Here is an 8,801-nt window from a genome sequence, read left to right as displayed (position 1 = left end):
GGTGATGGATGGATGAATGCGTCACTGCGTCACTGCTGCTATTGTGTCGGTTTATTTAACCCTCCTTAGTAAAGCCGTAACATGCAGCACAAGCTTAGCATGAGACTGAATGAACTTCTGCCCAGAGTGATTTCAGATGAAAACAAAAAAAACATTATTAAAATTAATTCCCAACTGGGACAAAAACGCAACACCGATTCTTTTTAGGGTGGAATGAGTGAGGTGTGTTTTACTACAATTTTACTATAAAGTACTATATAGTATTTTATATCGACGCATTCGTATCTTCTTTATTGCCTTCTCCGCATTGTGTCGTGACCCCATTTACAACAGGTATTAGATGAATATAATTTTTAAAACCTTTGTACGTTTTTTATTTTTAATTAAATTAAATATCTTCTTGTAATATCTATGATAAAAGCATTATGTCTTTTATCTAGTAACTATCTATCAACCGGCCGACGAACCGTCTATCTATCACGTGCTCTTAGTTTTTTTTTTTTTGCTGCTTCTGCTTGTTCTTTTTTTATTGCTGCAATATTTTAAATTAATCCTTTGTTTAGTTAGCTTTGTGCTTTTATTTATTTGCTCATTTGCTCATGGCTTTGTGTACTTAAGTTCACTTAGTTTTGTTTACAAATACTTTATCTTTATTATACATCAAAGGTAAACAACATTAGTGCACAAATATTGTTTATGTTTTTATTGCCTTTGGATTACTTATTCTGAGCCATCTGTTTGTCTCTTAAACACATATATTTTTTATAATAAACCATGAGTTTATAAATTAATTAAAAATGAATTTGTTTTTCTAATTTCAGGTAAAAATCTATAACTAGTGTGTATTTAAACACGTTTACTTAATAACTATGAGAGCTGTAATATATGTAAGTTCTTCATTATTTTATGTATTCGTTAGAGATTAGGAATAGACTTTAAATTTTTCGAAGTTCTTACACAAACGTAATTTTTAAACATTAATTAAATAAGAGCTTAATAAGGGCGGATATAGTTCGCATGAAGACTAAACAAATCGATTGACAAACAAAACAGATGAACTCCACTAATCCGGATATATTAAAAGTAAATGAATCCGAATTATTGACACATTCGAATTGCGCAAATCATATTTAAAATCAAACAAATGTCCTATATATGTTTAAATATTTATATTAACAACAAAAACTGAACTGAACGATAAGTCACTGTTCATTAAGCGAATTCATAAATGATATGATACATTCACATCATATATGTATAATTAACATAAATAGCAAACAAAGTAAACATAATTTATAACTAAATCACATATTATTAAACTACCAAGCAGCGATAATCATAACATATTCTCTAGAATAGCGAATCAATGGACGACCCAGTCTACAAGACACAATGTTCATTTTGAATTTCCTAATTTTTTCCGGATTACGAGGAAATCCTAATTACCGGAGATTTAGACCAGCCGAGATCTACTGTACTGTTGTATACGTATTAAAATTATAATTTGTCAAAAAGTATACGAAACATTTCAAACTATTAACCATTGATTTATATGATAAAACATATATGCAAGTTTGATCTATTAAAACAAATATTATTTTAATAATTAATAAAATTATTATTGGTTTTTCTTAAAAACTCATGTTCAACTTTAGACACCTTGAATGTAACTTTGAATTGACTAGTATAGTCTAACAAGGTACTGAATATCTAACAATATACTGAGTATTTAACGATACTTAGTATCTAACAAGATACAAAGTATCTAACAAAATACCGAGTATTAACCGAGATACTTAGTTTCTAACAAGATACTTAGTATTTATCAAGATACTTAGTATCTAACAAGATACTGAGTATTTAACAAGATAAAGATACTTAGTATCTAACAAGATACTGAGTATCTAACAAGATACTGAGTATTTAACAAGATATTAAGTACCTAACAAGATACGAAGTATCTAACAAGATACTGAGTATCTAACAAGATACAAAGTATCTAATTAGATACTGAGTATTTAACGAGATACTAAGTATCTAACAAGATACTTAGTATTTATCAAGATACTTAGTATCTAACAAGATACTGAGTATTTAACAAGATAAAGATACTTAGTATCTAACAAGATACTGAGTATCTAACAAGATACTGAGTATTTAACAAGATATTAAGTACCTAACAAGATACGAAGTATCTAACAAGATACTGAGTATCTAACAAGATACAAAGTATCTAATTAGATACTGAGTATTTAACGAGATACTAAGTATCTAACAAGATACTTAGTATTTATCAAGATACTTAGTATCTAACAAGATACTGAGTATTTAACAAGATAAAGATACTTAGTATCTAACAAGATACTGAGTATTTAACAAGATATTAAGTACCTAACAAGATACGGAGTATCTAACAAGATACTGAGTATTTAACAAGATACTGAGTTTTTAACAAGGTACTAAGTATTTAACAAGGTAGTGAGTATCAAACAAGATACTGAATATTTTTTAGTTTAGTGGGTCCACAATTTAGAAAGTTAGTGGTCGTTTTAGAAATGGAGTCAAACTTTCTTTAGACTCGCAAAAAGCATCGAAACTTCACTCGATATAATATCGTTAGGGACAAATAGGCTGACGACCAGCCAGATTAACCTAGTCTAAATTCTTAGCTGAATATAGGATGATCAGTGTGAAGTCTAGTCGATTTGTCACTAACCGTATTTATTTAATCTAGATCCAACCCTCTTCATTTCGCAAGTTATTTCTTTTAATTTAAAGAATAATTGTTTTTATAAAGACAACATTTTCACGATCATAAAAATTGTTTCTTAACCTTGTTTTACGTTCACAGCATAAAATTACTTTTGTTTTATTAAAATTGGGAATGAATGAATTGTTTTGTGATGAGATCTTTACATTAACATTTCTTTAGCGTATATCTGATTTATACACTACTTACTACACCCACACTCATTATTCATGACACTAAATTTAAGTCAGTGTAAGATACTTGAATGTTTCTACATAAATTGAGTTCCTAATGACAGCGAAACAGCAGCCTCATTATCACCGACCAACATCATTGGCAACAGATTCAGATTTAGAACCAACATCGCAACACCAGCACCAGCACCAATCGACGAAAGCATTTCGAGGCGGAAATAAAACAGACTGTCACATTAATATTGTATATGGCGGGTTGCTGCATCAAATGCAAATAAATTACAGCCAAAGAAAAATGTTCGCAATGATGCGCACTGTATGCAATTCAATTTCTCTTTTCACATGTGCATCGTGCATACTTCAACATTTTGCATGCTCGTGTAAAAGTGCACTTACCATTGGTATTTGGATTGTCCCCGGCTCCACTTAAATACTTGCACTCCAAAAAATATTTTCGCTCATTTTCGTTTGCCATGCAACATTGTGTGGCAAGTTCCACATATGACGGCATACAGGGATTTCACTATGCGACCCAATGTTAGGGTTAAGGTTGCAATCTGCGTGTGAGTTGCATGTGCATGTTTACATTTTTATGTTTTTAACAATTTTTCGTTTGTCACATGCGACTCATTTGGAATTTCATTATCTGTGGGTGGGTGAAAGTATCTTGCACGTACTGCAATTACATACGTAACGCTTAGTCCGCTGTTGTTGTTGTTGTTATTGTTATTGTTTTAACAACTCCCTTAGAGAGGACCAAGTTCTTACAGTTGTTGTGTAAATGGACTCCGTTGTGACTGTTGACAACATCGCGCTTTGCTTGCATTTGCAGACAAATGGAATTTTGTGCACTTTTTATATTTGTTCTGCATTTTTTTCGTTTATTTATTTATATTTTTTTTCTTTTTTCTTTTTTGTTAAGCAGTGAATGCACTTTTAAGCATTTTTTGGTTTGCTTTTCATTTGTGTTATTGAAGTGGGTTGGCAGAAAATGGTATGAGTAGTCGTAAGGGCACATTTACCTGGATAAAAGTTTCATCCAAATATTTTAAAACGAGATTAAATGTCAACACTTGTAAATTCTTTTCGCTTAAATGCTGATAAACTACGTGACATTTGCATATTCATTTGTGTTATTTTTATATGAAATTTTCATTTTATAACGAACAGAAATTCCAACACTACAATAAATATTTGCAATATCGCATGAATTCAATTTGCGCCACCATTAAGCATGCACCCCTAAATGGTCATTTTAATTTGATATCCTTTCCATTATATATGCTGACGCTGACCTGACCTGACCTGACCACAGGCGTACTAACAGATAAAGCTTTAATTAAATCTCATACACAATCTATTCGGTGTTTGCTTAACGATTTTATAACGTCACGCTGCAATTAGGCAAATAAAAGGTGTTGATAAGTCAAGTGATTTTAATAAACTGCAATAAAATTCGTAATACTGCAGTAAAAATGCAAGCATAATGCGCTTGTGTCCGCAAATATTGGCTTTAATTTTATCTGAGAAGGGTTTTACCATAAAGTTTTTATATGCACACGTGGATAAATTCGATTGTCAAGTGTGGCATTAATATATGTAGAAGGTTTTTTATTCGTCTGTACTGACTGGTAAACCACTTGCCACCGGTAGTGTCATTAACAGATGCCTCGACAGTGTCTGTGCTCTGAAGGAAGTATATATTAAGTGCATATCCTTTTTCACAACGGCCATCTGTTTGGTTCACTTTTGCTTTTATTTTTGAACTTATTTAATGAATACGCAATGAAGTGTCTTACTATGGTTATATAGCATTTACCGCAGACAAGAGCTTCCAATTGAGCTGACCAAAAATTTGTTTTGTTGGTATTTCATTATTATTGTTAAAGTTATGAGTAGTAAATTTGCATACAACAGCAATATTTTTGGCTTAAAGGATTTAATTAAGCCACCTTTTGTCATACGCATTTGTTTTCATTTACCCTAATAAGTAAATTATTATTTAAAATTGAATGAAATTTACAATATATTCAAACAGTTTTGTGTATAATTACAAAGTATTATTCTGTTCTTTGTACCTGAATAATACACTAACTTTTGTAAGATATTTGAAATTGCTTAAAATATGTTATTTAAAAATAATAAATATAATGTTATTGCAGGTATTTGGCATATAATTCGTAAGAGAAGTACATATTCAGTTGTCTTGCTCCTTTATTCAAGTGTCTTTAAAGCTCGTTGTGGGGTTTAAGCCCGGTAGAGTTTGTTCTATAAAGTCTTAGAGCAGTTAGGATTGTGTTATGGAGAGAGTGATGAAATTTAAAAATGTTGGTGGTTTCAATTTAAATTAAAAACTTAAAATAAAAGAAGAAGAGTAATTTGGTCCCGGTATCTCATCACTGTTGGTTAAACAATGTTGCTCAGTAATAATTGTCAGAAAAGCCGAGTAAATATGTTTATTTTTGTTATTGATATGCTTAATATCCATATAAAAGTAAAGATTTTTTAAATATAAACACAAAGGATCATACTAATAAGGAAGTAAAAGTAGGACAATAAGTCTCTGTATAACATATGTTTTGGTCATGACCAAAAAGCGCATTAAACTGCCATGACCATTTGTTATATGACTGTCTTTATAAAATAACTCTTAGTGTTCACTTTTATTATCTTGAATATCCTGAAACCAAACAAATATGTTGGTATTGTTTAGATATTATTTATATTGTAACAAATTTTACAACAACCCTTAACAGTTTAAAGCTAAAAAAAGGTTTCTAATTGTGTGACTAATGTCAAACACCGCACAAACTTGTACCAAAACATTGAAATTAAACTGGAATTAAACTTTATTTTAAATGAAATATAAGCATTTTGCAATCGAACTTGGTTAATGAAAACGGTTGCCCTTAACAAATCGAGTAGTTTGCGTGCTTCTGACACTAATACTAGAAGTCACGTGAACCGCACACTTCTCGGTTTGCTAATTGAAACATGAGAAGTGTTGAAATGTATTAAAAAATTCATATAATGCTAAAAAGAGATTGAGCATTGTAACAAATTAATCCAAAGAAGCAGGAGCCAAATTCAATGAAATGCTACTTATAATAAGAGTCTAGATATTTAAAAAATGAAAGTTAAAAGCAAAGAACTATTCTTCGCCATGGCAAATACAGAAAAAAAAACACCAAAACAACGTAAGACGGCGTCAGAAACCCATGGAAGTGAATTTAAACTGAATTTCTCGTAGTAAATAAATGAGGTTAAGAAAAAGATTTAAATTGCTGGCTCATGCTTTATTGTTTTAGCACTTTTTCCTTATATATTCTTTGAGCGATAAATGGCCACGCATATAAAGTGATTAATAGCATTTTCACATCACTCAAACCAGAGCGATGTTTACAGATATTTTCAGGCAAAAATTCTTTGAGGTTTTGCTTTTGAAGCTAAAATTTTGCTATTTAGATCGGTTGCGTTTGTGGTATTGTACTTTATGCAGGCGTAAGTATTTCCAGGGGTTGTTGTGCCATACAAGGCACAAGTTGCCCTAAATCGCGTATAGCAACTTTAATATGATAAATTAAATTATTTTTGTATTTGATGTTGAAGTTATTTGAAATAGAACAAAACAGAACAACCGGCAAACGAACAAACATTGATGAAATCCGTTTATATACAACTTTACTTAAGATTAAGCAGAACGTAAATATACTTTGGGGGTTGCCGTTGCATACGTTGGCCTTTAAAATTCTCCAATAAAACTGGGGAGCATATTTAACTTCCCTTTTGGTTGTCAGTCAGTCTGTTAGTTGGTCTACGTTTGTATGACACAAGCTTTCATGACTCTGATGGTTATTGTTATGTCGTCTCCCCATTTTTACTGAGCTGCTTATTTTGGATTAAATTCTATTTTGGAACATTTGTTTTTTTGCAATTAGGGTTGCTGCTGGTTATAACATACACTTTGTTATGTCACATATCTCTTGCTCGCTATAGTTAACGTTCTTTATAAATCTTTAATAGGTTTCGCAATAACGAAGTGTCGAATCTTGTCGTCTCTCTTATGACAATGCGGGGATTTCATTGCTTTGCTTTGACAGCTGTCATTATCCTTAAAAATGTTTATTTAGTATGATGAAAAAAGCATTTATAATTTTGACTAATCGGAATGTTCAGTTTTGATATTCACAATCAGTTTGAAGTTAATAATTAGTTAGTAGAAATGTTATTTGAGCAGAGTTTTTAATTAATTTGAATAAAAAATATTAAGAATTTTTGATGCATTAAAAAAATTACATTTTCATATAATCTTATAAAAACTTTCTGTAAATATACTATATTAATTAATTTAAATTAAAATCCATAATTTTTTAACTTTTAAACTAAGTTGCTCATATTTTGCTTTGCCGCTGCATGCAAATTATGGCATAATATTTCTTTCTGCTCTGAGTTTTAACCACAACTGACATTTTACCACTTAAGTTTTAAAAGTTTTACTAAAACTTTTAGGGAAGATTTCTGCGACCGTCATGATGTCAATGTTAATATAGTTTTAAATGAGGAAGTATCTGTTGTGCAAAGACTACCATCTCAGTGCAAAGTCTTGAGGGCATGCAATAATACTTTTCAATAATGCAATATAGTTAGCAGACATTTATTTAAAGTAGTTGAATATTGAAAACTATTCAATATATTTCTACCTAGGACAGTAAATACGAACTTAAATCAAACAAAAAACATATCTTCTTATATAAAAAATTTTCTTAAACCTTTCCTTAATTAGTCTTAAATGTTGCTTTTCTATCAAAAAAACTTTTTTAATTTTCTTGATAAAATTAAAAACAAACTTCGGAAATAGAACAAATTACTAGCCGACAACAACATTAGTCTACCCAACAGTAGCTGCAAAAATTGCAACACCAGCATGTCTGGCAGGGTTTTTATCCTTTTTTTGTGGCACAAACTGTGAAAAGTATTTCAAGTGCGAAAATAAAAATGTGAAAAAAAGTGGCCAACAACTATGTGCACTAAACTAAATATGACTACCTTCAACTCAGCCAAGAGAGTTTATGACAAGCGTTTCTATAGCCATATCTACATGCCGCCAGTTGCCACATTTATAAATCAGGAGTTGGCCACACTACTGCACTTCAATGACTTTTTTTCTATATTTTTTTTAATATAATTTTATACTTTTTTACTTAAGTGTTTATTTTTGAGCTCCAACATTTTGTCTGCCATGAAAACTGTTATTACAATTCTCACTGTCTATAAAAAAAAGAAGAAAAATATAGTGTTAACGTTGCCAACCTTATAAAGCACAAAAAGTGCAACTGGTTGTATGCCATATTGTGCACCATTAACGCTAGTTTGTTCCTACATAACGAGTTAAATTGTTGGCATAAACTAATAGCCGGAAAAACAACGATTTGCTACTTAAGTACATTTATATTTATATTTCAACACCAGCGCCTTCTTAAGCGTACATAAAACCATGAACAAATCAGTGAAGAAAAAACTTATTTAATTTATTGGAACTTGTCCGCCATTTTGTATTACGAGTATTTCCGTTTGACATTTTTCCTGTACAAGTTTGAACAATCCTTTTGCGCCAACACTGACATTATTGTGCATTTAACAGATAGGAAAATATTAACTTTTAATTTGCAACAATAAGTGTTGCACAATTTATTGTCCTTTACCGTCATCCTATCTACACCTGTCAGTGTCATTATTGCTTTTATGCCATTTGCACTTAGCAAAATAATTTTTTATTTCCGTGTATATCCTGCGGGTGTACACGCAGAAGCACTTGCACCTTAATCACCCACTGCATCCACTCATATTTAACGTGTAAT

At 30.9% G+C, this 8,801-nt stretch overlaps 1 protein-coding gene across 4 annotated transcripts in view; it reads left to right on the top strand.

The window, feature by feature from the left end:
- Positions 1–8,801, top strand: part of LOC119671478 (tyrosine-protein phosphatase 10D) — a 259,081-nt gene that overhangs the window by 164,701 nt on the left and 85,579 nt on the right. The gene's annotated exons all lie outside the window — the stretch shown is intronic.

This window comes from Teleopsis dalmanni, chromosome 1 (genome assembly GCF_002237135.1).
Source record: "Teleopsis dalmanni isolate 2A chromosome 1, ASM223713v2, whole genome shotgun sequence".
Taxonomy (NCBI): domain Eukaryota; kingdom Metazoa; phylum Arthropoda; class Insecta; order Diptera; family Diopsidae; genus Teleopsis; species Teleopsis dalmanni.
This window is presented reverse-complemented; position numbering and strand designations above follow the sequence as displayed.